Source organism: Elgaria multicarinata, chromosome 6, assembly GCF_023053635.1.
Source record: "Elgaria multicarinata webbii isolate HBS135686 ecotype San Diego chromosome 6, rElgMul1.1.pri, whole genome shotgun sequence".
NCBI classification, from domain to species: Eukaryota; Metazoa; Chordata; class Lepidosauria; order Squamata; family Anguidae; genus Elgaria; species Elgaria multicarinata.
In genome coordinates, this window is record NC_086176.1 from 37,161,857 (window position 1) to 37,189,808 (window position 27,952).

Here is a 27,952-nt window from a genome sequence, read left to right on the forward strand (position 1 = left end):
CATGCACTTCAGAATTCACCACTGCATCACCACGTCACAGAGACCCAGGCCCAATCCCTTATCTAGCCATAGATTCATTTTCAGAGTTTTCGGCCACACACAGCTCTGGTGAGGAAGAATGAGAGAAGCGCTGAAAAGTACTTAGCACTGTAATAACTACTCCTGTTACCTCTTGCCTGAGAGTTACTACATACAAATCCATTGCAGTGTTTTACCCATCGTCTTCTGTAGTACCTAGAACAATATGAGCTGCTTGCATTGACCCGGTTCCTAGGGATTAAAAAGGTATCACGTTGCGTCTGCTTTGGCTTCTACTGGATTTCTTGTCTTTGACATTTCTACTGCACAGACACACACGCACCCAACCAGCGCAATTTCTTTTTTTACCTCAGCCTTCAATAGTCAGGTGCTGTCTTTAAAAGGTTTTATTTATGCCAAAAGAACAAACAAACAAAATCAAACTGCATTTACACCACGCTTTATTGAAAACAGCTATTAGAACTTTGTTGTTGTGAGGGCTCTGTAGGTCAAACGCGTGACTATTTCCCCCTCCCACTAATCTGGAAGCAAGTTGTTCTGTAATAATCAGCAAGACTTGGGAATCTGTTTGCTTCCATCTTCATCAGCAGAGGTGGAAACCTTCAGAAGATCCACCACTGGTGTGGTATTATTATGAATCTATAGAGCAATGGTGTTGAACCCTTCAGCCCGAGGGCCGAATTTCATCTCAGCAAAACTGTTAGGGGCTGCATAACAGTGCTGGGCAGGCCCAAAGACAAAACGGGTGGGGGCCAGAACACCAGCATATTGTAGCTCAGGGGTAGACAACGTTTTTGATCTGTGGGCACATTTGCCAATTTGAGGAACTGTCCTGGGCACCACCACAAAGTGGCTGCCACGGGAGGGTAAGCCTGGCAAAGGTCACGGCAGATGCAGGGTCTGAGCCCCAACACACTAAACAACTTCTTTGAACCCAGCGTTTTCAGCACCAACAGAAACCTATTTCAGAGCAATCCCGGCTGCTGGTAAGACAATTTGTTAATTAATTAAAAAGAGGAGGAGGAGGAAGGGGGATGGGGCACCTTGGTGAGTGCCCAGAAAGGTATCTGGGGATATATTGGTGCCACCAATAATTGGTGATTGTGGGAAAGGGCTAGGGGAAGGGTATATGGCCAATATAGGGAATTGGGAGCCCAGGTGGGCTTGAGATTCTACACCCCTAAATAGATGCAAGCATTTGCACATATCCAGTCCAACTGGGGATTCACTTTACAGACATTGGCACTAAGGTGGGATATAAATGTAATAAGATGATGATGATGATGATGATGATGATGATGATGATGGAGAAAGTCCCAATGTTTTTAGCTAATGCTGAGAACAGGCAGGAGTATGTGTTTTACTTTGCCAGAAGCCCAGAACTTTGCATGGGTCAAATGATATGAGCAATGCGTGGAGGGTTGGAGCATCTGACACTTGGCAGGTTAAGCCAAGGAAAAGAGGAGGGGAGGAGGCTGTAAGATCCCTGTGAAAACCACTCAACATACTGATGTGGGCACACAGCCTCCAGTATCAGGATCAGATGCTGAGATGAGCCAGGGTACTTGCCTCTTGGTCCAGCCAAAATACACTGGGGGTGGGGGTGGAATCAGACGGTGCCTTCAGCTGACCCTTTGAGACACATCAGGCTTCAGTGCTTCAAGTTAAACATCTCTCTGAAAGACAAAGCTGAGTTCTGCCTTCAGGGAGCTAAAGGCAGAAAGGGAGCTGCTGGGAAAATTATTTTTACCACCAGTCAAGCTGTATCTCTTGCTCCAGTTAGCATAACTATGCCCATCAGTGGCCATTAATCCATAACTACTCTCACAAATTTTCTGAAGGAAACCCAGTTCAGCACATCTATGTATTGTTGCAAAGCTCAAGTCTGAGGTGGGCTGGCCTGGATTTTACCTTAATCGTGCAGAGGGTCCTTGGAATAGTCACTGTGCCATGAGGGCCTTCTCCATGTCATGACTGCAGAACCTCTTTCAGGCTGAGGGCCGAATGCCATTTCAGAGACACTCTCAGGAGCTGCATTCCAGTAGTGGGGGAGGCCAAAACACAAAAAGTGCCATCATGTTGTAGCTTCAAGCTATTACTGCCAGTAAATAAGCCTCAGAAGAGGCATTGCAACCTTTTAGAATGGGGAAAGTACTGCCCTGAAACTGGGAAACCACCAAACGACTGGTAGTTAAGAGGAAAGGGGGTGGGGCTATAAGAGGAAACCCAGTGGGGGGGGCATGTTAGGAGCCCTGGAGGGCCAGATTTGCACTCCTGCACTATCCTAATGTGTAGTTCGCATGAATCATCCCTCCCCCACAAGAGGGGTGGTCCATGAGGGAGAATGTGCCTTAAGGAATACTGGATGAAACCGTGAGCATATCTGCTTTCATGAGAGCAAAGAGACTATCCTTCATCAACCTTCCTTTTCAGGCGCAATTCTATATGAACTTGGAGGCTGACGGGCATCCTAGGTAAGCAAGAGGAGTGTGGAGGTGATCTTACGGTACGCAGAATGTGATCCAACAGTTATTAGTGCACTCTGATACTGATAAAAAGCATGAGTGTAGATCGAGCCCTGGCATAAGGCAGCTACCTTGGTTTCTACGTTCCATAATCTCTGTTGGCATAATCAGGGGTATGCAATATAAGGTCCATTGCTGCATTTGGAGAATCACCCGTTTCTTTCTCACCCAGTCTGCAAGCATGTCTCTACACAGTTGGCAGTGAGGTGAAAAGTAAAGGGAGAGGAAAGATGGACCAGATATCCAGGCCTTACATTATTTATTGCTGAGATGAACAGAGTAGGTGGAGGAACCGCATCATAGCATCAGCCTTTCTGGAATCCGTCTGAGGCTGCATTAGTAGGACTCCTTGGCCAATGTCCAACATCAGTACTGCCTTGCATAACATCCACAGGCAATGCCTCAGCTTCCCCTCTGCTGACCAGAAATGACACTGTTTATCTTGCTGAATTGTTCACTACTCTGCAGAACTTTGTGGATTTGGCTTGAGGTATCCCAGAATTCCAAGCTTGCTTCATGTTGCAGTAACATCATAGGAGATGTGGAGCCAACTGCTGAGAAATGAAGGAAATGCTTGACAAGAGGAATTCTGGGAAGCTCATGACATCAGCAAAGGACAGGAAGTGGAGCAGTCAGTCATCACAAAAAATAAAATGGCGAGAGAGAAGAGAAAACTCTCTTGTGCGTTTCAGTCCATGGGTTGTCTTTACCAACTCTCCCCTCTTTTCCAGTTGGTGTAAGCCTTTCGGGTCTGCATATGTTCCACCCTTTCTTGCTCTTGAGTAAGCTTTATGTAGAGTGTTAAATCCAGGACTTCCTCTTGCTCTTTTTCTTATATTTTGGACTAGCTTTCCTCAACATAGTGACCTTCAAATGTTTGGGACTACAGCTCCCATCAGCACCAGACACCATGGCCAATGGTCAGGATTGCTGGGAGTCTAAAGTTGGGGAAGCCTGTCTTAGAACCTACCCTACAACACTCAAACTGTCTTTTCTTCACACTTTGCATCAGTCCTGTTCCCTCTCCAATTGCATCCAACATTTCTTTAGTGTTCCTTCCTTTGCGCATATTTTTCACACCTAGTGTTTCCTCTCTTCCATTGTACCGATCGTCCATTCTTTCTCTTCGCTCTCTCCATTTTTGTTTTGTTTGTTTTGTTTGTGGTGACTGACTGCTCCACCTCCTGTTCTTTACTGATGAAATAACATATAAAGCTGATTGAGAAAACTATCCTTTGATGGGGAAGTTTATGCCTATGGATAGGGAGGATTTGTATTATCTTCAGAATACACAGTGGCATAAGAAAGGATCTTTCTAAATACTCAGGAAAGAAATGTGCTGTATGAACCAACTGAGAATAGATAACAGGGCCAGAATCCTACACAACGTGTCAGCGAATGTTAATACTGACTTCTCAGCTATTTCCTCAGGTTGAAACATGGGCAGGGAATGTATAGCTCTCCAGATATTAGTGGACTGTAACTCCCATCAGCCCTAGACATCATAACCAATGGTGAGAGAAGATGGGAACTGAAGTTTTTAATCGTGACGGGTTTATGTCTCATTGTTTTTGCTGTTGTTGTCTCATGAAGTTTAGTAGTAAGTGTAAGCTGCATTTAGAGCCATTTAGGTAGAAAGGTGAGGTACAAATCAAATTTAAAAAAAAATAGTCCAACAACATCTGTAGAGCCACACTTTCCCTATCCCTGTGATAAATACTTATTATGGGTATGGGTGCTTGAGGAATTCATGTGTTCCACATTTTGAAGCAAAGTGCAGCTCCTCCTGGACCATTATTCGGATTGGGAAATTATTCGAATTAGTCCATACTTCTACAGACCTTTCCTCCGCATGTTTTGATCATATTCAGTTTTACGAGGTGGTCTGAGGGCTGCCACAACCTAACAGCCGTTCCAAGTGGCTAGAAGCTGAGTTCCCCTCTTAACGAGGAGTGGTGATTTGTGGAGTTGCGCAGGCCAGCAGCAAAGGGAGAAAGGCTGGTGAGGAGTGGTTGCACAGCTTCAGCGGAAGCATCTCTTTCCCAGGAGGGGAGCCAATCAGCACTTTGATGGGGTGGGGCCAAAGAGGCGGACCCCGCAGAGTGAGATCTCTCCTTTGTTCTGCCTCCAGTTCAGCCTGAGGCTCCCAAAGGCAGACCTCCCATGCAGCTGTCCACACAAAGCCCAGCTACTTCTGTGACCAACACAGGAATTCAAAAGGAGGCTGCCAATGCCCTTGGGAAGGATAGTGTGCAATCCGCCCAGGGACATGTACAAAAGAAAAGATGGCTGCCCCCACCCCTGTCTACCTAAAAATGCCTTTAGGGTTAAAATGTTCCTCACCCTCCAGCAAAGCAATTGGAGCTTTACAGAAGCCCCTGTTTCAGAGTGCACTAAATTGGCTGCCTCTCATTAAACATGTTCATAACTTGAAGTGGAGTTCTGTATTTTTCATCTTAAAATACTGAATGCTGTTCCCCACTGCAGTGGGGTAGAAAATGGGCGAAGTGTTCCCTAAACACCCATGAACCTGTCATTCATGGAGTTGTGCGTCTCCAAGTTGGGGGATTACATGTTCCTTAATGCTACAGGATGTATCACTTGCAGAGAATTTCTGCCACCGCAAGCTAAGAAAACAATTTCAAAAAATTGTATTAAATAGCAGCACAGATTCAACCCCCATATTTCATCCTGATTTTTATTCTTCGGTGGTTTCTCACCATGGTCGGTCATGTCATGCCCTTAAAATGAAGCCCCAAAGTAAATGGCTGGGAGATTAAAAAACAACAACCCGGCAACACACCGTTTGGGAAAGGTAACCAAATTCCTCCTCTTGACAGGCTGTAAACAATGTAGCGGGACGACATTGTTTTTCTTTCCACTGCGCTGCCAAGTCAAAGAGGAAGCATGAGATTAGAAGAAAATATTTAAATCAAAAAACCAAATCCTCCAGTGAATGTTGGTTACGTCCCTCCTCCCAGCTCAGTTTGGAACGCAGATGTGTTCTTAAGAGAGAGAGAGAGAATTGCTGAGTTAGGGGGAAAACCCATAGGGAAGAAAAACAAAGTTCAAGGACTACATCTTCAGCTGACATTGCTGTGTTGCCTCCGCTAAGCAGCCAGTCATATCTCTGAGCATTAATAATAATAATAGTAGTAGTAATAATAATAATAACAACAACAACAACAACAATTTAAAGCCCATATAGCCTGGCTGATTTTCTTAAATGCAAAGTATTCAGCTTGCGTTTTCTGAATGGCCCAGTCCTCCTGAACATCTTTGACAGCTATGTGACCCAGGGCATGGCTAGATGAGGGGTGTGGAGGGTGACGGTCTCACAATTTTATGATTGCGAGATCGTCGCCCTCGTTTACATGCGGCGCATGATGTCCCAGGGAGACGAGGACATTACGCCCGCCATTTTGTGGATTTTTTTAATCCAAGAGAAGCACAGGAGTGCTCCTGTGCAAAATATGAGTGTTTAAGAAAAAAAACCCTCCCGCTCCCCCCACTCCACCCCCGATGGGCACAGAGCTCCTGAGGAGCTCCGTGCCCTGTGGCCAGCTTCTCATGGTTACTTGCGAGGAGCCGGGATATACCAGCGACGGTGAGCCACACATTCCACGGTCTCAGGATCATCCCGAGACTGCAGAAAAATCGGGAAACATGGGTAGGGAGATATCCCGGGGCAAGGGAGGGATCATCCCTCCCTACTCCCGGGATTCCCTGTGCGTCATGTGGATGCACAGAGATGATCCCCGGGATAAGCGCTCGTCTAGCCATGCCCTTAGACTGCATTCCTATGTGCACTTACCTGGGTGTAAGCCCCAGCTAAGATGTACTCTACACATCTAGGATCCCTGCACAATTTAGAACCTATCAGGCTTCTAACTCATGGACAGCTGGCTCCCTGCTTCAGATGTTTGCCTTCCAGTGAGTGCACCCCCACTCTTCCCTTTCTCACATGAGTAGAACAAAAGTAGGATTTTGGAAGAACAAAGCCCAGCGTGGTGAATCAGAGACAGAGACATGCTCAGAAGGAGACCTCTTGTGGGGTGGTTACTTTGGCTTCATTTTATTATTATTTATTTCATTTTTTGGCTGCCCTTCCTTCAAGGAGCTCAGGGTGGAAAACACGGTAACAACCCTGTGAGGTAGATTAGACTGAGGAGGAATGACAGGCACAAAGGCTAGCCAGTGGGCATCATGGCGGAGCACAGATTTGAACCCAAGTCTCTTGGCATAGTGCAGGAGAGTTCTGGATACTTTATCCATATGGTGGCTTCCCCAATGGAAGGGGGAAAGCTGCCCCCATCTCCCACTGTTATCTTTAGTCTGTGCTTAGAGATCACAGTGGGAATTCCTCCAGGGGGTGGAGTTTGGAAGCCAAGATCTACCCCCTGAAGGACTCCAGGGAAGCTCCGCTGACAGGTTAGGTTCATGGGCCAGAAATGGGCCTCTCTTGTCCTGGTGCAACACAAACACCACACAGATGGGTCATTTACTGTGTAAGATGCCCAGAAACATCTCAGGTAGCCATCCCTGAGCTGTGTTGGTTCTCGTACGTGACTCTGAAGCAAAAGGGTACTAGCCTTTGAGCTTCATTGCCCCCAACAGTTTTGCTTGTGTAGTAAAAACCTCAATGCTAAGGCTTCTTTGACCAAGTGGTCAATGCTACACCTTTCTGGAATCATCAAAATGCATCAAGCTTTGACTGACAAAGAGCAAAAATAAAGGGAAACTTCTTTAAAAAATAAGAATTACTGACTACTGCCATTCAATGAATACAAAGTTTGAATCCAAAAAGATACCATTTGTCCCTGCGTACACCAAATATAGATGTGTTGTTTTCTGTCTGAAGAAGCAAGACTTACTGGTACTTATTAATCAACTAGTGAAGCATTCAGTTCATGTCCTACATGGAGCTCTCTCCTTTTCTGGAGCTAACTACACTTTGAGTTCTAATTAGTCCAAGCCAGTTCCTCATTAACATTAATAAATGCATAACAAATCTTAAAGAGATGGTGCACTATTCCCATGGGAGAAATCTTAACTGATGACCAAGAGAAAGCAGAGGAACTCAACTCCTATTTTGCCTCTGTCTTTAATCCAAAGGAATGATGAGTTGAGTGGAATAGACTGGGAACAAACACAACAGGGGAGGGTGTGGATCGGAACGGATGTGATACAGGAACTTCTAGCCAATTTGAATGCCTTCAAGTCACAAGGCCCTGATGAAATACATGCTAGAATATTGAAGAAACTGCCTGAAGAGCTGTCAGTACCACTGTCAAATATCTTTCAGGAGTCCTGGAAAACTGGAGAGTTGCCAGAGGACTGGAGAAGAGCAAATGTAGTCCCCCTCTTCAAGAACGGGGAAAAAAAGAGGATCCCAGTAATTATCGACCAGTCAATCCCTGGAAAGATGTTAGCACAGGTAATAAACCTGGCCATTTGTAAGCATCTTGAAGACAATGCTGTGACTGCTAAGTCAGCATGGCTTTGTCAAAAAGAGGTCATGTGAAACAGATCTTGCCTCCTTCTTTGACAGGGTAACTACTCTAGTGGACAAGAGGAATGCTTTGGATATAATCTACCTCAATTTCAGCAAAGCTTTTGACAAGGTTCCACATGACATTCTCATTGACAACCTGTTAAAGTTTGGCTTGGATGGCACTACAGGAAGGTGGGTCCACAACTGGCTGGCTAACCACACTCAGAGAGTCAGCATTGATGACTCTAAATCGAGGTGGACAGCAGTAACCAGTGGGATAGCACACAGTCTGCTTGGGGCCAGTATTATTCAACAATTTTATTAATTACCTGGATGATGGGATTGATGAACTTATCAAATTTGCAGATGTCGCAAAACTGAGAGGTCTGGTCAACATCCATGATGACAGAATGAGACTGCAATCTGATTTGGACAGGTTGGAAGACTGGGCTGAGAGAAACAAGATATCCTTTAACAAGGAGAAATGTAAGGTATTATACTTAGGGAGGACAAATATAGGGTATACACACAAGATGGAGGATTCATGGCTTGGAAGCACTGCATCGGAGAAGGATTTGGGTGTGGTTGTCGACAGCAAACTGAACATGAGTCAGCAGTGTGAGCTAGTCGCTAGAAGGGCTAACAGTTCTGTGTTGCTTTAGAAGAAGCATTTATCAAAGACGTGTGAAGCCCTTATTCCTCTCTACTTGGCGCAAGACCACACTTGGAGTATTGTGTACGATTCTGGGCACCAGATTTCCAGGACATTGACAGGTTGGAACGCATTCCGAGAAGGGCAACAAAGATGATACAGGGACTTGAGGACATGCCCTATGAGGACAGACTAAAGCAACTTGTGATGTTCAGTCTGGAGAAGAGAAGACTGAGGGGAGAGATGTTAGCAGTGTTCAGGAACATAAAAGGGTGCCACAGGGAAGATGGTCAAGAACTATTTTCCATTGGTACAGAAATTAGAACCTGAAATAATGGGTATAACTTATACCCATGCTAAATTACAGCTACCTAGATTTCAATTATATATAAGGAAAAACTTCCTGACGGTAAGTGGAATAGTCTACCTACGGAGGTTGTGGGTTCTCCATCTTTGGAGGTTTTTAAGAAGAGGCTGGACAGCCACCTCTCGTGGATGGTTTAATTGGTTTTCTTGCACATTGCAGAGGGTTGGACTAAATGATCCTTGTGGTCCCTTTCAACTCCACAATTCTATGAGTCTATGAAATGCCCAGATGAAGTTCATTCACTCAAATGAAAAATGACTCCGTTGGATTGTGTGTATGTGTACGTCTGTTTTAAAAAATTAATAACTGTGGTTTTTTAATGAGTAAAAATAGAGTTGTTTATCAGTGTAAGACAATTCTGAGAAACCATGAGCAATGAGTGATGAAAATAAGTTGATCTTCTTATGTGGTAATACCATGTCAAGGAGAGGCATTTTCCTATTCTGTTGCCTGGAAATTGGATTTTTCAAAAAGTGCCTAATTAGTATAAGAGAACAGACATGATTTTCAATGTCAGCTTTCCAAGTCATTACCAAAGAATTTCGAAAACATTATTTAACAGCATTTCGAATGATCTTGTAACTTTTGATTTAGAGAGAGAGAGAAAGATTTGGTGTGAAGCAGGAAAACCTTACAAGGAGAATCTGCTTTCTCTGTTAGTTGGAGGGAGAATGATCTCATCAAGATGTCAGTAGGAATGGGAGAAGAATTCGCTTCCTCAGGTTTGTTTTTAACGAATTTACCCAATTTGTAACATGAGTTTCGAAAAGCTGAGACAGGGTTGCATTCCAAAATCCATACTTTTGTGATGGGAAATGCAGATGAGAAAATTTGCATATTTGGGGAACATGCACACAAAATGTATATATTTGGTGTGGGGAAGTGCACACAGGACAGCATTTCAGCAATGTAAAGTAGCTGGAAAAATGCACACAAAGAGCGTGTGCTTTTCATACCCACAAAAGTATGAATTTCCATACAGACTTGTTTTTAATTGCAAGCTTATGTGCAAATGGGAGGGAATGCGCTTGACTTTAAAAAGCCAACTATTTTAGTAAGGCTGAATTGACAGATCCATCCATCCTTAGTTACCAGTAAGGGCCAAACAACATGTGATGTTATTCATACAATTAGAAATTGCATGATAATTTTTTAAGCAAATGGTCATGGGTCTGTGTGTGACTTGAATCAGGATCACACAGGGGGTGGGGCTAGGGCTTTAATCCTTTGTTGTCACTACAGTCCTGATCTTGTTCTCACCCCATCCAACCCCTGTGTCTGCTATGTGCATCAGAAGAAGAACCTCCCATCCTATAACTATAGGAACATAGTTATAGGACATTACATTTCCATAAATATCCTTAAGCATGACCTACAATTTAGCTTCATTTTTTTCAGGGTCCTCATTGTGGCAATAGGGTTGCAGGCTAGGCTGGACCACAGCGAAGCGTGTACCCTTTTCTTCTCTCGGGCCGTGCTTGGTAGCAGCAGAGGAAGAGGTCAGAATCACAGCCCACGCTCTTGGCTTGACTGGGACAACCTGCCATTTCGATCTTCCTCTCCCAGAACCATCTTCATCAGTGGCAATTCCACCTGGTGGTCATTAAACATTAGTGACATTTTGTGAAGAATTAGTGCCGGAATTTTCTTGTTTTCCTGTTCACGCCCAACCCTTTTTCATATCATGCCTATTCCATTGTATGCCTGAAGGTAGGGACTATGCTGGGTCTTAATCTTGATACAACATCTTGAAAACTTTAGATGATTTATAAATGATAAACAACAACTGCATACAATCTTACTGAAGAGAATATGGCTAAGGGGCTTGATAACTCTGAAGACGATGTCTCTATTTCTTCTGCAGAGCACCCAAGATGAATAATTTAGAATGAAATCTTTATTTTTCCCTGTCTGTTCAATAACGATATGAAAGTGTTCCCATGTTCTCATCAAGGGAGAGGGTTTTTGGAGGCTCTATTAATCAAGCTAAATATCTTTGGCATCTTTGGTGAGCGATTTCAAAATAAAAACAAATGGGGAAGTGAATCCACTTGGAATCTATTTGGAAGTGAATCCATTCTGAATTCAATCTGTATATCTATTCTTAAAATCCACACACAAAATGCAAGCTCTCTTATTCTGAGATGGCAATACTAACTGGTGAACAAACGCAATGGGAAATGTCATTTCATTTCATTTATTGCATTTTTATACCACCCAATAGCCGAAGCTCTCTGGGTGGTTTACAAAAATTAAAAACTACAACAACATTTAACAATGTACAAATCAACACTATCACAATAATATTCAAAATATACTAAATACACATGTACAGCACATTCTTATGAACCTTTTTTTGCCCCCTGTGACTTCTGACACATTGTTGTGAAGCAAGTATGCTAAGTACTTCTTCTTTTTAAGGGAAAATAAGCCAGTTGATAATCAACTCCTTTGCTATTCCGCAGAGTAGAGACTGGATACGCAACGTCTCGCTGTAATGATTTCTTTCTCCACGAGTGCAGCTTTGCTTGCAGAGCTCAGCAACCTCTTTCCGATGCTCCCATAAAGCAAGGCTTGAATGTTGTGTGAAAACAAACAGCAGGGGATCCCGAACGCCTTACAGAGCACAAGCGGGACAGCATCTTTGGAGCGCACGCTGTGCAAGGCTGCCATTGCCCGGGTGCACATCAACCGAGCACTCTGATGACGACTTCAGGGGAGAATGAAAGGAGCCGAGCCAGAGGCAATGGAGACCACAACAGGCGTAGCTGCTGGAAAGGGTGATGGGGATGCACAACGTCTCGACCCCGTTGTCTTTACCAGCCCTGCGATGCCAAGGCCAGGCTGAAACCGAGCCAGCCTCTTTGCTGCCCTAGATACCGGTGTTGAACCGATGGAGATATGCAGCCGGCCAGGATCCTTCATCATGCTGCAGAAGATGCTGGCCCTGTGTGATCTGAAAGTCCTGCACACACCCTGCCCCAGCATCATTTTTGACATTGCAAAGGATCCTGGGGCACACCTCAGAAGCTTTTTTGCGGCTTCCTTGCCCCCCCCCCAAACAGTGGGTTAGTGGAGCCAGGGCTCACAGGGTCAAAAGTCCTGGGATTTTCTGATGTGCTGGAAGGAGGCTATCTGACATGGCCCACCCCCACACTCTAGGCTTCATTGTTCTATCTGAGTCTAGCTGCAATCTTCACAGTAGCTAGCGGGTAGGAGTTTTTCCTAGCAGGAATATAGAGCTGTGAGTTATCCCTGTTTGGGGATGTTGCAGGCACCCAACTGAGGCTCCCCTGTGTCCACCACCACCCCCGGACCCTGTCAGGTGCCCACAGCACATTCGCAGGTCCGCGCCTCAACAAGGGCCCGGCAGCCATCCACCCTCACCTGGAGCTTCCATTGTGCACAAAAATGGAGGCTCCAGAAATTATGTATTTCCCCCATTGCATAGTGGCCATAAAGGTCCCATTTACACAACAGTAAAGGGATGAATGGCCACCGTGTACACAATTGGAAAAAAATCATAATTTCTGGAGCCTCCATTGTTGTGCAGGGCGAACCGGCTCACAGCATCATTGCTTACTGAACCTCGAAAGAAGCTCACGTGCTGACCATTTGGACTGCTTATGCAATGAAGGCAACTGTGACCTGAGTCAAATTGGCTCTTATTTCAGTGTTCAGGCACATGGTTTAGTACGTCCAAATAGTGATGGGCAAATTCTTCCCAGCCCAGGCAGAATGAATTAATTTGCTGAGCAGCCCCTGGTCACTTGAATTCATTCATTTTAATCTTGGTCCACATTCCAAATTCCCACTGATGTCGACAGAAGGGCTATCAGGCCTAAGGAACTCCTCTACACCAGCCAGGGTGTGGAAGTGATTTCAGCTTGAAACTCAAACTCCATTTTGGCAGAGCTCATGGGGGCCTCAGTCTGATGGTGGACAGGACTGAAGGCCAAAGGGCGGAGGCAAAAATACTAGTTTATTTGAGGGCAAACAGTGTGACCAGGACTCCTGTATCTTTAACAGTTGCACAGAAAAGCAAATTTAAGCAAAGGTCATTTGTATGCATGCACCTGATGAAATTTCCTCTTCATCACAACTGTTAAAGCTGCAGGAGCCCTGTCCTAGTGACCAGATCCAAAAGAGCCCAGTTTTAACTGTTGCAATGGAGGGAATTTCACCAGGTGCTGCATGCATAGAAATGTCCCTTGCTGAAATTCACTTTTCTATGCAACTGTTAAAGATACAGAGCCCTGTCCTCCTTTCCATATGGTCACCCTAAGGCTAAAGCTCTTACTGCCAGTCACTACGCCTTTGGAGAGGCATTCCAACACTTTTAGAACATGGAAAAAAACTACACAAACCATTGGTAGTTGGGGGAAAGGGGAAGGAGGCCTGGTCATCTGGCAAACACTGTCAGGCTGGATTTGGCTTCTGGGCTGGAGGAAGCTGAATCCCCTGTTCTATACCAATTGCTGCTGCAAGCCCTCCCCTCCACGGCCACTCCATTCACAAACCCAAAACTTGCCCAAAGCAAGGACAGAGGTGAGCAGAACTTCATAGCAACCATAGACTCATAATAGATAGTATTCACGGAGGAGGACAATGTAAATCCTTTGTCAGGAGGTGAAGATCCTTTTACTTTGACCCAGCTGTTGAAAGAACCTTTTTGAAGAGCGATTTCCGGCTTACAGTGGCATTAGACCTCTGAAGAGCAATCAATCTGGAATCAATTCAGGAACTTGCAGGTACACGCTATCTGTTCTTGTTTATTCACAATGATGAGAAGGGTTTAATTAATATAGTACGTATATTGGTCAATGCTTTGCTTTTAAACCTTACCTTTTTCCCATTGGTCAATCAATAAGTATTTTAATCTTTCTCCCCTTTTAAACATGGTTATAAAAATCTCACAGAAGAAGAGGAGCAGATTTCATAATCATTAATTGCTATTATCAGCTGTTTCATTTTCCAAACATCAGCAGTTTCTATAAATTCCACTTTTATCCTTATGCTAAATTACCTTACTCCTGTATATCACTTAGCTCTGGAGGCTCTTGCTAACAAATGAGGAGAGATTCCATTAAGCCAACAGTGGCAACTTATTTTTTTATAAAAAATAAAAAAATCAGCCGCTCTTAAAATGTTCCTGATTTTGAGAATAAGAGGAGATAAGGTATCCCATGGCACATTTCACACTACTTCTGTATCTCACTTTGCGGGCCCCAATAGTTGATCATGTGAGAATACCAACCTGCTATTTTCATATCTATCATGTATAATGTTGAGAGTTGGAGCAGATTTGGTGGGGGATTTTAAAAGCCCAAGAGATTCACCTTTCTGATTCCCAGCTTCTGTTTTAGCATACACAGTGGGACTCAAAGATCTCAGACTTTAGTCCAGATATCTAAAGAAAAACTCCCCTCTTGCAGTTGTTACCAACAGGTAGAGTAATTCCAGGGGCTGTCTATACACAAGGACACTGCGTCGATTATACGATGAAGCAGCCACCTCGCACCCACCCTGGGGCTTTGCTGCAAAGCTGCAAAGAAAAAAGTAAGGGACTTACCTCAACTTTTTTCTCCAGAGCGAGGCAAGTATGACACATCCATCTATCCTTGCTTCAAAGCCATGGTGGAGGTGTGGCCAGGCAGACAGCAACCCTGGATTGGTTGCCATCCTCCTCGGCAGAGGGTGAGCGCGGCTGCTGGAAACCCTGTGCTTTTGCTGCAGAGTTGGAATTAGCCTCCGCTACCCTGAAGCAGCAAGGGCATGGGGCTTTGCTTATCATGGTGGCAATCCTCCACCATCTACGCAGCCCCACAGTAAACATGCTCGGTCACAGCCATTGGTAGTTTACTGTTTGCATTTATTTAAGGAGGGATGTTGCACCATATGGTACCTGGTTGCAGGGCCGGCGCCAGACTATATTGCGCCCTAGGCAGGCGCGTTCTGAAGCCGCCCTCCCCCCGCTCACTCGTTCACTCACTGCTCCCCCCCGCCCACTCGCCCACCCACTCTCAGCTTTGAAGCCAAGACGCTGGGGTTGGGGGGCCGGAGCGCGTCGCGGGCGAGAGCCAGGCTGGGGCGAGGCGCGGCAGCGGCGGTGCAGGGTGGGGCTGCCGCCACCACGGGCCAGCCCACCGACCCCCTCACAGCCGCCTCCGCCTCCGGGATGTGAGGAGCCGCCGCCGCTGCTGCTGAGGGGCCGCCGAGGCCGCCCCCCGCCTGGCTGCCCCTGCTGCTGCTGCTCCCCCCCCCCCCGCGGGCCGGTCAGCTCCAACCCCAGCATTCTGGCTTTGAAGGAGCCGGGACGCTGGGGTTGGGCGGAGGCTGGGGCGGCGGCTTTGGAACAGCACATCCGGAAGCCGCTCTAGGAGAGCAGCTTCTGGGTACGCTGTTCGGCGCCCCCGTTTGGTTAGCGCTCTAGGCGGCTGCCTGAGTTGCTTCTATGGCAGCACCGGGCCTGCCTGGTTGCAAACATGAAGGAATGCAAACACAAGGAATGCAGAGCGAAATAAAAATTCAAAACAGAAAGGTCAGAAGAAAGAAAAGAAAAAGCAATGAGCCTAACTCACTCGGTTAGCAATGGAACCAAGAGAAAGATTTTTTTTATATATATACTGTTGCTGCAGTGGTCAAAGCATAACTGGACAAGAAGGTGTGGGGTCGTGGGCATCTGTCAGGCTCAGGCAGCATACCCTGCTGCCAAACAATTGCAACCTCAAGGCCTAGGAGGTTTCAAGTGATGCTCTGCTCAGAATCTCATGTGTGCACCTGCACAGAGTCTACAAAGGACCCACTACCCCCCCCACCCCCCACTCTCTCTCCAGAAACATGAAACTGACATACACTGTTTGCCGTTAGGTGAAGATACCAGGTATCAGGATCAGGCCTGTACTCCCTAGTGTGGGGAAAGGGGTTTCAGAAGGTCAATCAGACTCCGACTCAGAGGAAGGAGCAGGAGGAGGAGGAAGCCTAGAAATGTTCCAGCCATGACAGGAAGTGGGAGAGAAGATCCTTCAAGACTCTTCAGGAGTCAAGGGGAAATTTCCCCAGGAGTTTATCAGAGACAATGCCAGTGACTCAGAGCCCATCCTCTCACTGTTGGAGGGGGAGGGGATTTCAGAGTTGACAATTCACCACAGGGTTAAGCAAGCAGAGTTGCAAACAGGCAAACAGGCTGTCTACCAAGCTAGCCACTCGCCAAAGACTTCTTGAGAAAGACCCTCCTTGAGCTAAAGTGGCTCTTGGACTGCGCAGGAAACTCTCCTGTTTAGTTGAAAGGGCAATTGACTAGCTTGGTTAGCCAAGTTAAGCTTAGAGGAAAACTCCTAGCATTTTCACTTCCTTCAGGTGTGAAGAGATGTTTATTTGCTGAGTAAAGCTTTGTGGATTACACAGCAGACCTCTTTATTGTCTCGCATCTCAGTGGGAGAGCTTGGGATCATGACGTCAAGTTAAGGAAGTAAAAATCAGGGCTCCAAATAAGTTCTTCTGAGGAGACAAGACCTTATCCTTGTATGTATCATTCTGAGAACACTTCTGAACTTCTGCTCACATATTGCTTGTTGGGAACTACCGTGGTTCCAGTGGACTGGGCCCTTAGTTCAGATCCCACTAGAGCAGGAGCAGGCCACTTGTGGCCCTCCAAATGTTTTGGCCTTCTGCTCCCAACATCCCTCACCATTGGCAATGCCATCTCAGGCTGATGGGAATTCTAGGCCAATACAGTTGGAGGGCCCCAAGCTGCCCATCCTGCACTGTAGTGACACAATAACAGTCTTCTAGTTTTCACTACCTATTGCGGGTGTGTGTGGGTGTGTTAATCCATACTTTAATCCCATACACATTAATTTGGGAGTAGCCCCATTGAACTCAGTAGGACTTCCTCATTTGAACTGAGGAAACCAATAAGTTTATACACACATTTACTTGAGTTAATAAATTCCAATTATATTTACAAACAACTGGTGTGGTCTGTGGAGGTGTCTGAGGAGAAAACAACAAATGGTGGCAGAGGAATGGGAAACTGAGGGCTGGGCTGTGGAGCCTGAAGAAGAGGCGAGACAGGAGCAGCAGCAGTAGAACTAAACCCTCACCCACGTCATTAGCACAGGGGGGATTGAAGTGGTCCTGGGTGCTAGTGGTGTGGAAAGTCCTGCCGGGTGCTTGTGGGTGTCTCAGGTGAGACGACATGGGGGGCAGGTTGTCACAGTAATCTCTAAAATTCACCAAGAATACCCTCTCAAGTATAACGTTTCCATTCTTTATCCCCAACTCTGAGCTAGGGAGCTCCCTGAGACAATCTAGTCACTCCTTGGACTCCAACCCCTTTTAGACTGCAATCCTATATACTAACCTTCCCCAACATGGTGCTTTCCAGATATTGTCAACTACAACTCCCATCAGCCCCAGCCAGCATGTCTTGCATGATGAGAGTTGTAATCCAAAACATCTGGAAGGCAGAGTTGTGAAAAACCAATTCTGAGTTTAATGATTAGTATATTTGTTTTTCTTTTTAAGTACTGTTATCCTACTCCGAGTCCTCAAGGTGGTGGAGATTAGTGAATACATGGAATATGTTCTTCATTTCAGCAAAGCAAATACGTCCAGTTGACCTGTTGTCAAGAGAACATGGGAAATAAGAAGGAAGCAGTCAGGAAAAGGAAACGAAATGGAAAAGAGAACTAGGAACATAGGAAGCTGCCTTATACAGAATAGCACCATTGGTCCATCCAGCCCAGTATTGTCAACACTGACTTGGAGCTGCTCTCCGGGGCTGTAGGAAGACATTTTCCTGCCCTACCTTGAGATGCTGAGAATTGAACCTGACACCCTCTGCAGGCAAAACAGGTGCCCTACCACTAAGCAGCGGCCCCATCCCATTCCAACTAAAATGGAACGAGTAGGCCACAAATGGAAGCATGTAGAAATCTCTGACATTTCCACCAAGAAGAAAATGGCTGTTTTAAAACTCCTTTGTACAAAAGAAAGGCCATCCTAATTCCCTCCAGAGCAATTCTGCCCAGGGTTTGTTTATGACATCACTTTCTCCAACTTGGGCTTAAAATGTCTGCCTCTTTTGATGTACGAAATGACTAGAAGCTACTCAAAAGAAATAAGTTTGTATTCTAATAGTTCACACGGTGAACTGTAACTACTTGGTGAACTTTATATGGAGAGGTTCTTGCAGACTAACAGACAATGGTAGAAGCCATTTCCGTTATTAAAAGAATCTTCCTTTTTTAGGGTCCAGCACCAAAAGGAGAAACTCCTCCCCTTTCAAATTATATATCTTTATAGTGCAATTCTTTCCGGCTAGGAGGAAGACTTCAGACACTTTTTCAAATAACCCCAACTGTTTAATCTGTACCCCTCAGGGAGTCCTGCTGTGTGTGTACGTGAGAGAGAAACAGTTTGGTTGAAATATGAACAATCTTTGGGTTTGGCTTGCCCCGCTCTTAAAATGTAGCAGGAGGAGACGACTAATTTCCTTTATAGAGAGTGGCACTGCGTGGATCGTGAACTTTTATTCTTTCTTTGCTTGGACAGGAACTTCTGTTCCCTGGGGACTCTCGAAAGAAAATGCACACAAATTCTTGATGCAAAATTAGATCCGCTAACTTGGCTATTTAACATTACTTATGTAGCAAAGTGGCAGCTTTTGATCTTAATTTATAGCAAACAGATCAGCCTGGGCTTTTCTTGAAAGGTCTTATTCATCACCTCCTTTTAAAATTTACTCTTAGAGACAATCTAAAACCAGATCAGTCAGGGTGTTCTCCCTTAGGTTTTAAGTAATTTGTTTGGAATCCCAACAAATCTAATATCCCAGTAGTAATGTTCATTGATCTCACTACCTTTCCCAGTGTAGTGACTAACCAATCAGTCAAGTATACATGCACACACCCCAAATTGCATAAATACTCAGAAAATACTATGGTAGAATCAATGCTGCTAGGGGGGAAATCTTTTACACCAGTGAACATATGTATGATACAAATTAAATTAAGCACTTCAAGGTTTCTTAATGTATCCCTAGTCCCTGGGAATTGTTTGCCATGGTTGCTATCCTTCCCCCCTTTCTTTTAAAGATGATTACAGTACATGAATTGGCATATATACCACTATGGGGTTGGTTAAACCACTATGAATATAAAATTAGCATCTTAACAAGGAAACTCCAAAGGAGCACACATTAAAGTATTGTTGCTCAAACTGCAAGTTATGAGAGAGGCTAAACCATGTTATTAAATATTAAGGCACTGGGCGGGTTCTCATGTCACATTAAGCCATGATGGTTTATAAGCTTCTTACAGTAGCTTATTTTTGAAATAAGCTCCTGTTATCCCACACACAAGTAAGCTACTACGCCGGGCTTATTTCCCCTGCCCTTGCCCCTCCTCTTGCTCAGCTGGTTTGGTATTCCAGCTTCTTTTGTTTTGGAAACCAGCCCTGCTCTGCTGCTACATCACCTGCCCCCTTGTCAGCCAGGTTTCAAAGCCCTACCTCCATCCCTGCCTCTCCTCGCAGTGTGGTGGCAGTCTGTAGTGCAACCCTCCATAGAACATAAATTTTCTCTCAGTGTCCATGAACTCTGATTACAGAGTCCGTGCCATGCTGCGCTTTGGTGCATAAGAGCAGGCCAGGCGATTTTGTTTGAACAGTTGGCAAACTGTGCTTTCCCCCTACACCAAAAAGGTCTCATACCCAGCATCCCCTAGTAGGGATGCACCCAATGCACAAAGAAAACCCTGCACAATTACAAGGATGGGCGAGTGTGAAAGCAGCTTTTCACTGTAAAGGTGGTGGCTGTAAATCCGTGGAAGTTTGCAAGAGTGGAATGCACCCGATTCAGCAGCAATCTGTTGGGGGTCAGATCACAAGTGCAATCTGTTGCTTGGTAGACATCGGGAAAAGGCATCTGCTAGCTGGAGCAGAGCGCTAGCAGCAGTTTTGACCGCTCTTGCCAAATCACCCTGTAGTTGAGCTTTAAACCATTGTTTAAGCCACTGTGGAGTGCCAGATAAGCCATGATGGTTTAAATAAGCCTCATGGCAGACCATAAGCCACTGTGGCTGTGAAAAACCACTCACACATGACACTCACATCATGGCTTATTCAGAAAAACAAACCATTGTGGCTTATTTTGATGTGCGAACCCAGTCACTGTGTTGGACACACCTACCACTCATGCCCCTTGGAGTAGCCTCTGTTCAGCATACACACACCCGCACCCACAAACCATATAGGCAAAGATATTATCCTGAAGAAGTAAGGATCCCCTGAAATTCCATCGTTTACACTGCATCTGACAGGCATGAGGAATGCCATTGCACAGAAAGCACAGTCCTATTCCTGAGGCTCAACTTGACTAGACAAAGAGAAGAGTAAGATATAATATTAACAGTCATAAGGGCCTTTGGCCAGCTCATGTTGGAACGCCAACTGTATCTGTTCCTGATGAAATCAGACCTGGCTATGGTGACACATGCCTTATTTACCTCTAGATTGGATTACTGTAACCATTGGATTACTGGATCACAGTAATTGGATTGCTGTTACATCTAGCTTGGGGCTACTTTTGAAGAGTGTTTGTGAGCTGCAATTGGTCCAGAATGCAGCTGGTAGAATTATGGTGGGCACTTGCTAACAGGATCGTATTTCACCTGCCCTGCAAGGGCTGCACTGGTTACCAATTTGTTTCTAGGCACAATGCAAAGTGTTGGTGATGACCTTTAAAGGTCTGAATGGCTCAGCTCCAGGATACCTTAGAGAGACTGCTTCCTGCCAGACCAGCCTACCCATGCTCTTAGATGGGACATTGAGAGGGAGCTCTCCATCACGACTATGGTGGAGACATGGTTGATGGGGGTCAGAGAAAGGGCCTTCTCTCTGGCCATACCTAAATTCTGAAATCCTCTGCCCTGGATTGCTAGGTTGGAAGCGGCTTTAGCATTGTTTTGCCACATGACAGTTTAGGCAGGCATTCAGTGGGCAGTGTTTGGTTTATCTGCAGCATTTACCCTTTTTTATTACATTGTTTTTGTTTATGGGTAGCATCCAAAGTTAATCTTACTTAGAGTAAATCCATTGATATGAATGAGACCAGTTAGTCACAACTAACTAAAGTCCTATTCATTTCAATGGTCTACTCCAAGTAGGACCAACATTGAATCCTACCCTTGGAATTTAATTATTTGGCTAGTTTTCATTGTTGTTAGCTGCCTTCAGCGGTGTGTAATTACCAGAAGGGCAGGATATGATTTTTATATAAATAAATAGAACTGTGATGTAATGTGTTATATATATATATACATATATCCTAGACAAATACGTAAGTCTCAATGCATTTCAAGTAGAAATCTGAGGCTCTATTGCTTTAGCAGTTCTACATTGACTAGGAAGAGCATCAGATGGAGGGGGGGAATTGCAGTTCCCTACCATCGCTTCTCTGCCCCCGCTCCTGTTCCACAATACTTCCTCTTTCTTCCTGGAGAAGAAAGAGGAAGTAAACAAAGACCGCATGGCCCATTCAGGGGCCGTTTTTATCACGTCACTTTCCCTGCACACAGTAGGAAATAGCGGCACATTCTTTTCCTAAAAAAAAAAGTTGGATTAAAAGGGGTCCATTTTGTGACGGTAAAAAGGCAAGAAGGAGCAGGAGGCATGCAGGAGGCGGACGTCATTGGCTAAAGAACACATGAAGAACTGTGAGTGGGCAGTAGTGCGTGTGTGATAAAACAATGAACCCCTAGGCCAATGGCTAGTATAATAAAGTTGTTGTGGATGATGTGAATTTAAGGTGCTTATGTTTGGCGTAGTCTCTTATTTGTGACCTGTCCCCACCTGAGCATTTTAAAACATGCTTAACATAGTTGCTAACGGAGCAGTCCTATGCATGCCTACTCAAAAGCCAGCTCTATTGAGTACACTAGGGCCAACTCTCCTGATTTTGTATCCATGATTAAAATAGATGTGATGCCTTTGTAATCCTCCTCACTTATTGTCAAATCATCTCAGGACTTCTATGATTTGTCTTAATCAAATGTAAATTGCTTAGCTGAAGCTGATGCTGACAAAGAGAGGGGGGAAGACAGAGGGAGTGTGTGTGGGGGAGAAGTTATTTTCTGTAAGAAAAACAAGATGAAAAGCTGCAGGCATATCCTAAGGCATGCTCACACAATCTACAGGAACTCATTCCTGTATTCAGCCAAGCCTCTACATTTGCCATGCACTTCTCCGAGTTTATTTATTCATGTAGAAAACACGCCCACATTGAGTCTCAGTTGAGCAACCAAACATAAAAGAACAAACTTGACCCACAAACTCTTCTAACACCTTAATAGCACAATTCAGAAGTAAGTTACACTGTGTTCAATGGGACTTACTCCCAGGTAAGAGTGTATGGGATTGCAGTCTCAAAGACAAAGTAATAGCACCAAAAGAGTTTGCCTTGGATGCCTGGAGACTCAGATGTCAATGGGGAGTTCCCATATGTTCAGGCACTTCCTTTAATCAATGCGATGTCAAGGACAGTCTCATGTGCCCCAACTTCGCACAGAACAAAGAAACCTGCACTTGTTGGGAACTCAGCCTGTGCATAGGCACACCTAAGGAACTCTGGATATAGAGTGTCATCAGACAGGGGAAATCACGTTTCCCTACAGTTGTTTTTCTGTCCCACAATAGTGATGAGCAGCTTCAGCCTCAGCTAGATGAGGGGGGGTGGTAGGGCGACAATCTCGCGATTTTATGATCGCAAGATTGTCACCCTACATGCGACATTGTGGCCATTTTGAATTTATTTTTTAAATGAAAAGGAGCGCATGAGCGCTTGTGCAAAAACCATATATATATATATATATATATATATATATATATATATATATACACACACACACACACACACACACACACACACACACACACACACACTCCCCATCCCCCGATGGGCACAGAGCTCCTATACAACCCAAATCTGTGCCCCGTGCCTGGCTCCTCGCGGTTACTCGCAAAGAGCTGGGACAACCCGAGATGCCCAGCCACATGTTCCATGGTCTCAGGATCAGCCTTGGACTGGGCTAGAAGGGTAGGGCAAAATCCCAGGGAAATGGAGGGATCATCCCTCCCTGCTCCCAGTATGCCCTGTGCGTCATGTGAATGCACAGGGACGATCCCAGGGTGATCCCCAGGATATTGCCCCACCTAGCTATGGCCTTCCTCTTTCTTCACACAGGGAAGAAAGAGGAAGCAAGCAACAACTATGTGGCCCATTCAATGGGCGTTTTTAATCACACTGCTTTTCCTGCACACAGCAGGAAATAGCAGCAAGTTTCACTTCAATAAAAAAAAAATGGATTTACCAGGTCTAATTTTGTCACATAAAAAAGAGCAGAAGGAACAGGAGATGCATGGGAGGCGGGCATCATTGTCAAAAGGACCCACGGCCATCTGTAAGTGGCCAGTAACGAGTGTGCAATAAAATGCTCATCTGATGATGCTTCTAGTCAAATGTCTAAAACAATTTAGATGAGAGAGAGAAAAACAATCCTGGTGACGTGACAAATTCTGCTGGCCAGGCTCAGAACTAACCCTGAAAAACAGAAGTATTTTCCTTTGAAAATAGCTCAGCATATTGCAAGCCCAATGTTGAGCCAAATCAATCTTCACTACATCCTGAATGAGGTCAACAAGAGTACAATGGGGCCTAATCCTTTTAATTATCCTTCCAGTGAGCTATTCTGCACACCTCCCCACAAGAGTCCTAAATCCTAGCCACATCTTTAGAGAATCCTTCAGACTTGGGTTGTAGACAACTGCAGCCTAAAAGGCCTCAGGATCCATGGAGTCCATTACTGGATAGTCTCAAGGAACGACCCAGTTTGGAGTCAACTATGAAGAATGAAAATGGTGACAAAGCACCGTCACTATTTAAGGCACAGGGTGAAAATGCACCATTCCACTCGCATGTGGTGATCGCTACTTTGCCATGTGCATTGGTAGCCATGAGATTTTCATTCTTCATAGTTGACTCCAAACTGTGAAGTTCCTTGAGAGTATCCAGTAATAGACTCCATAGATTTTGAGGCCTTTTAGGCTGCAGTCCTATACAACCCAAGTCTGAACAATTCTGTAAAGATGTGGCTAGGATAAGAAGGCACATTGTCAGAAGATAGAGAGTAAAATCATTTCCCTGAAAAATGTTTGGTGGATGTGATTTTATTTAAAAATGGATCACCTTTACTGACAGAAAATGGCCACATGCGTCTTATGGTTGGGTGTATAAGGAGTGAGTTACAGAACCTGGTTGCTGCTGGGAAGGCCTCAAAAATGTCATTCATCAGAAATTTCTTAGTAAATGGAAGTAAATGAAAAGGCCAAGATCTTTTCTGCCTTCAGTTAAAATCTAAGCATAGAAGAACTTTTGGGCTGTAATTTGTATTTCTGAGAAGCAAATACAGAAAGAATAGGAAGATGTCCCCTCCTGCATTGTCTTCTACTGCCCATCATGTCAAATGTTCGATGGACTGACAAGTATTTCATCAATGTTAACCACCTAATACTGATGGGATACTGATGGGAAGCATCTCTGCACAAAACCAGTAGTGTTTCTAGAACTGAGCACAGGAGAAAAATCCAGAAGAGCTACTTCCTTTGTATCCATATGCCAGCTTTCCCCGAAGTGGCCAGTACAGGTTTGTTAGGGGCCTTTGGCAAGACACCATCAATGGATCCTGTCCTTTAGTGAGTCAAACCTCTCACCATCATTGTCACCAGCTGCTATTACTCCTCTTCCCTTTTCTCACTTACTTACTTGAAAGGCAGAGCGCCAGTAGGAAGCAGCATCTACTGCTCCTCCTCACTACCACCATTGTCTGGGCTGGAATGAGAGTCAGGTGAACAATCAGGTTGCAATGGTGCTTTCCTAACCTGGTGCCTTTCAGTTGTGTTGGACTGCAATTCCCATATAGCCATTGTGGAGAGGTAAGAAGAGGGAGGGAAGTCCCCTGCACGAGCAGTGACATAGAATGCTGCTCTAAGGCTGCAATCCTATGCACACTGAGCCTCACATAGCAGACAGCTTCTGGCAGTGGCAGGGCTGTTGAACATCATCTGGCCTCACAGCCTCATTCAGTTTCAGAGAACGCAAAAGGGGGCAGGGCCAAAATGCCAAAAATATCAGCATAATTTAGATTAAAGCTCTCACTGCCAGTAAGTCTTAACCTTTCAATCTTTTCGAATTGGGGGGTGGGTGGGGAGTGCGCAAGAGCCAGGAAACCACCAAATAATCAGCAGTCGGAGGAAATGGGACCATGGGAGGAGGATGTGGCCCTCTGGGGAATGTTGATTAGCCAGATCGGGACTCCAGTGCATACGGATTTGGTTCTGTAATCCTGTGCAATGGGGAGAATATCCATTTCTGCAGTTGTGCTGATTTCTTAAACAAGTGAACAAAGAAACAATCACCTCAAAAAACGTTTAGCCTGGAGAAGAGCAGACTGAAGGGAGACATGATAACACTCTTCAAGTACTTGAAATGTTGTCACACAGAGGAGGGCCAGGATCTCTTCTCGATCGTCCCAGGGTGCAGGACAGGGAATACTGGGCTCAAGTTACAGGAAGCCAGATTCCAGCTGGACATCAGGAAAAACTTCCTGACTGTGAGAGCAGTATGACAATGGAACCAATTACCTAGGGAGGTCATGGGCTCTCCCACACTAGAGGCCTTCAAGAGGCAGCTGGACAGTCATCTGTCAGGTATGCTTTAATGTGGATTCCTCCATTCAGCAAGGGGTTGGACTCGACTCTACTATTCTATGATTCGATGTCTCCCCTTTTACATCAGACACTTTTCAGAGTTAAACTAATAGAAGAACTGCAGAAGAAAAAGTAAACATGCATGAATAAACTGTGGGAGAGAAATTTGTCTTCTGGAACCAAAAACGTTTCTTGGCTATTTTTCATGAGAAGGTGTTTTTAAATCTGCTCTGTTTCACCGTATGCATTTTTTTTTACACGTAACACATTTTTGGATGATGGAATACATAACCTACATTACTGTCACAATGAAAACACACACACAAAACCCTGGAACATTTTTCTTGCCAAAAAGAAAAAAAGTATGGATGAATATTTTCATCCAAGTTATAACTCAATGTCACAAAGGATTATACAGAGTGCATGGATATTCCTAATGACTACAGTGTGCTTGTTTGATTGACATATGAGGATCAGCTATGCAAGCTGTCCCAGAGCAATAAAATAGCACTGTACAATAATGGACCAATAACTGCTCTTGAAAGAACAACAAAAACTGAGTGGTGACACAGAATGCAGCTCTAAGGCTGTAATTGTATGCACACTTGTCTGGGAATAAGCCTCACTAAACATAGCAGACAGTTTCTAATATTTAAGGGCATGGATGGTGAAGTGGTACAATCTCTTGACCTTCATTAAATGGGACTTCTTATAATAGATAAATTTAACAACTAGGGTGTCTGTGTTTTTTTAAAAAAATAACCACCAAAATCACAAGAAAGCATCAAAACCTCCAGAAGCAAGATTTATAGTGCAATCCTAAAGCCACTTATTTGGGAACAATCCTATATCGACTTCCCTATGGCCACTTAGTCAGCGGGTTTTACTTCTGTGTGGACATGTACAGGTTTGCCCTGTCAGGAACATGATTTGAAGCAAGATTTACATTTCCATATAATGTAACTGAGAAAGCCAGAAAGGCAATCAAATGTAGTGGGTTGGAGGGACTCCTGTTTGCCGAAGGAGCTGAAATCTAAGGATTTTGGAGAAATCTGTTTAGGGGGTGGAATTCAACGTGTTTTCCTGTGCTTGGTCCCCCTGGACTTCATTTGGGTTTCTGCTGCAGCATCTGACTTAATCTACAGCGAGTTGGACCAGTTCGCAGATTTTCTGGGAATTCTGCACATGTTGGGGGGGGGGGGAAGCTCTGCAATTTGCGCATATTTGAGCAATTAGTGCAAATCATGGCCACATTTACATAATTTGCACAAATTGCTCAGAAATATGCACAAATGGCAAAACCTTCCCAAAACAATAGGTGTAAAAAAAGTCCCCAGAGTTCAGGGAACACCCCACAGCTTGGCTTGCAGACGCAAAGTGAGTGGTCCGCGCCACGGAACTCCACTGAACACCCCCAAAAAAGAACTGGGTTCCCAGCTGAGGCTCCCACTAAAGGAAGTAGCCATTTTTGCCAATTCCTCTTTTTCACTGCAGCCTCCCCACCACCATGCTACCTCCCATACTGTTCTGCAGGGTCCCTGGCCGGGGGAGGGGGATGGGACACATGAGATATTGGTGAAGAAAATCTCTTCCCCACATCACCATTCTTCCAGTAAGTGTCCCATGAGCAGACATCCATTCATAGGAACATTAGATCCGACACAGTATGAGCAAGGCCAACCAAGGTATTTTCAGACTATTCCTCTTGAGCCATCAGTAACCTGTGTCCAGCAACTAGCCACCAACAATCCTATCCTTAAAAACATAATTGGGGGGGCCCTCTAATTATGACAGCTATAATATATAATAGCCTTCCCCAATGTGCTGCCCTCCAGAATATATAAATTTTCTTTGGGATATATAAATTTTATGTTGAAAAAGTGTGATGTAAGTTATATATATACATACATACACAAAACCCTACAGAAATAATAATGCTTATTTCCAATGAGTGACATTTAAATTTGTTATGTTTGCTCAATCTTGTTGAGAAGATAAAGCAATTTTTAAGTGTTCTGGACTTTCATCACTGATGACTTGAATATGGGGTAAGCGTCAGATTTTTTTTCAAAAACAAAATACCACACCCTAATCCTAAACATCTATTT

The 27,952-nt window shown here is 44.7% G+C and overlaps 1 protein-coding gene across 3 annotated transcripts in view; it reads right to left on the minus strand.

Annotated features, from left to right (window-relative positions):
- Positions 1–4,862: 4,862 nt before the first annotated feature.
- The window catches only part of CCDC171 (coiled-coil domain containing 171), a 210,964-nt gene continuing 187,874 nt past the window's right edge, over positions 4,863–27,952 (minus strand). For all 3 annotated transcript variants that reach the window (XM_063129238.1, XM_063129237.1, XM_063129239.1), the window contains one exon: positions 4,863–5,569. The gene's annotated coding sequence lies outside the window, so the exon portion shown is untranslated. The remainder of the gene's footprint in view (positions 5,570–27,952) is intronic.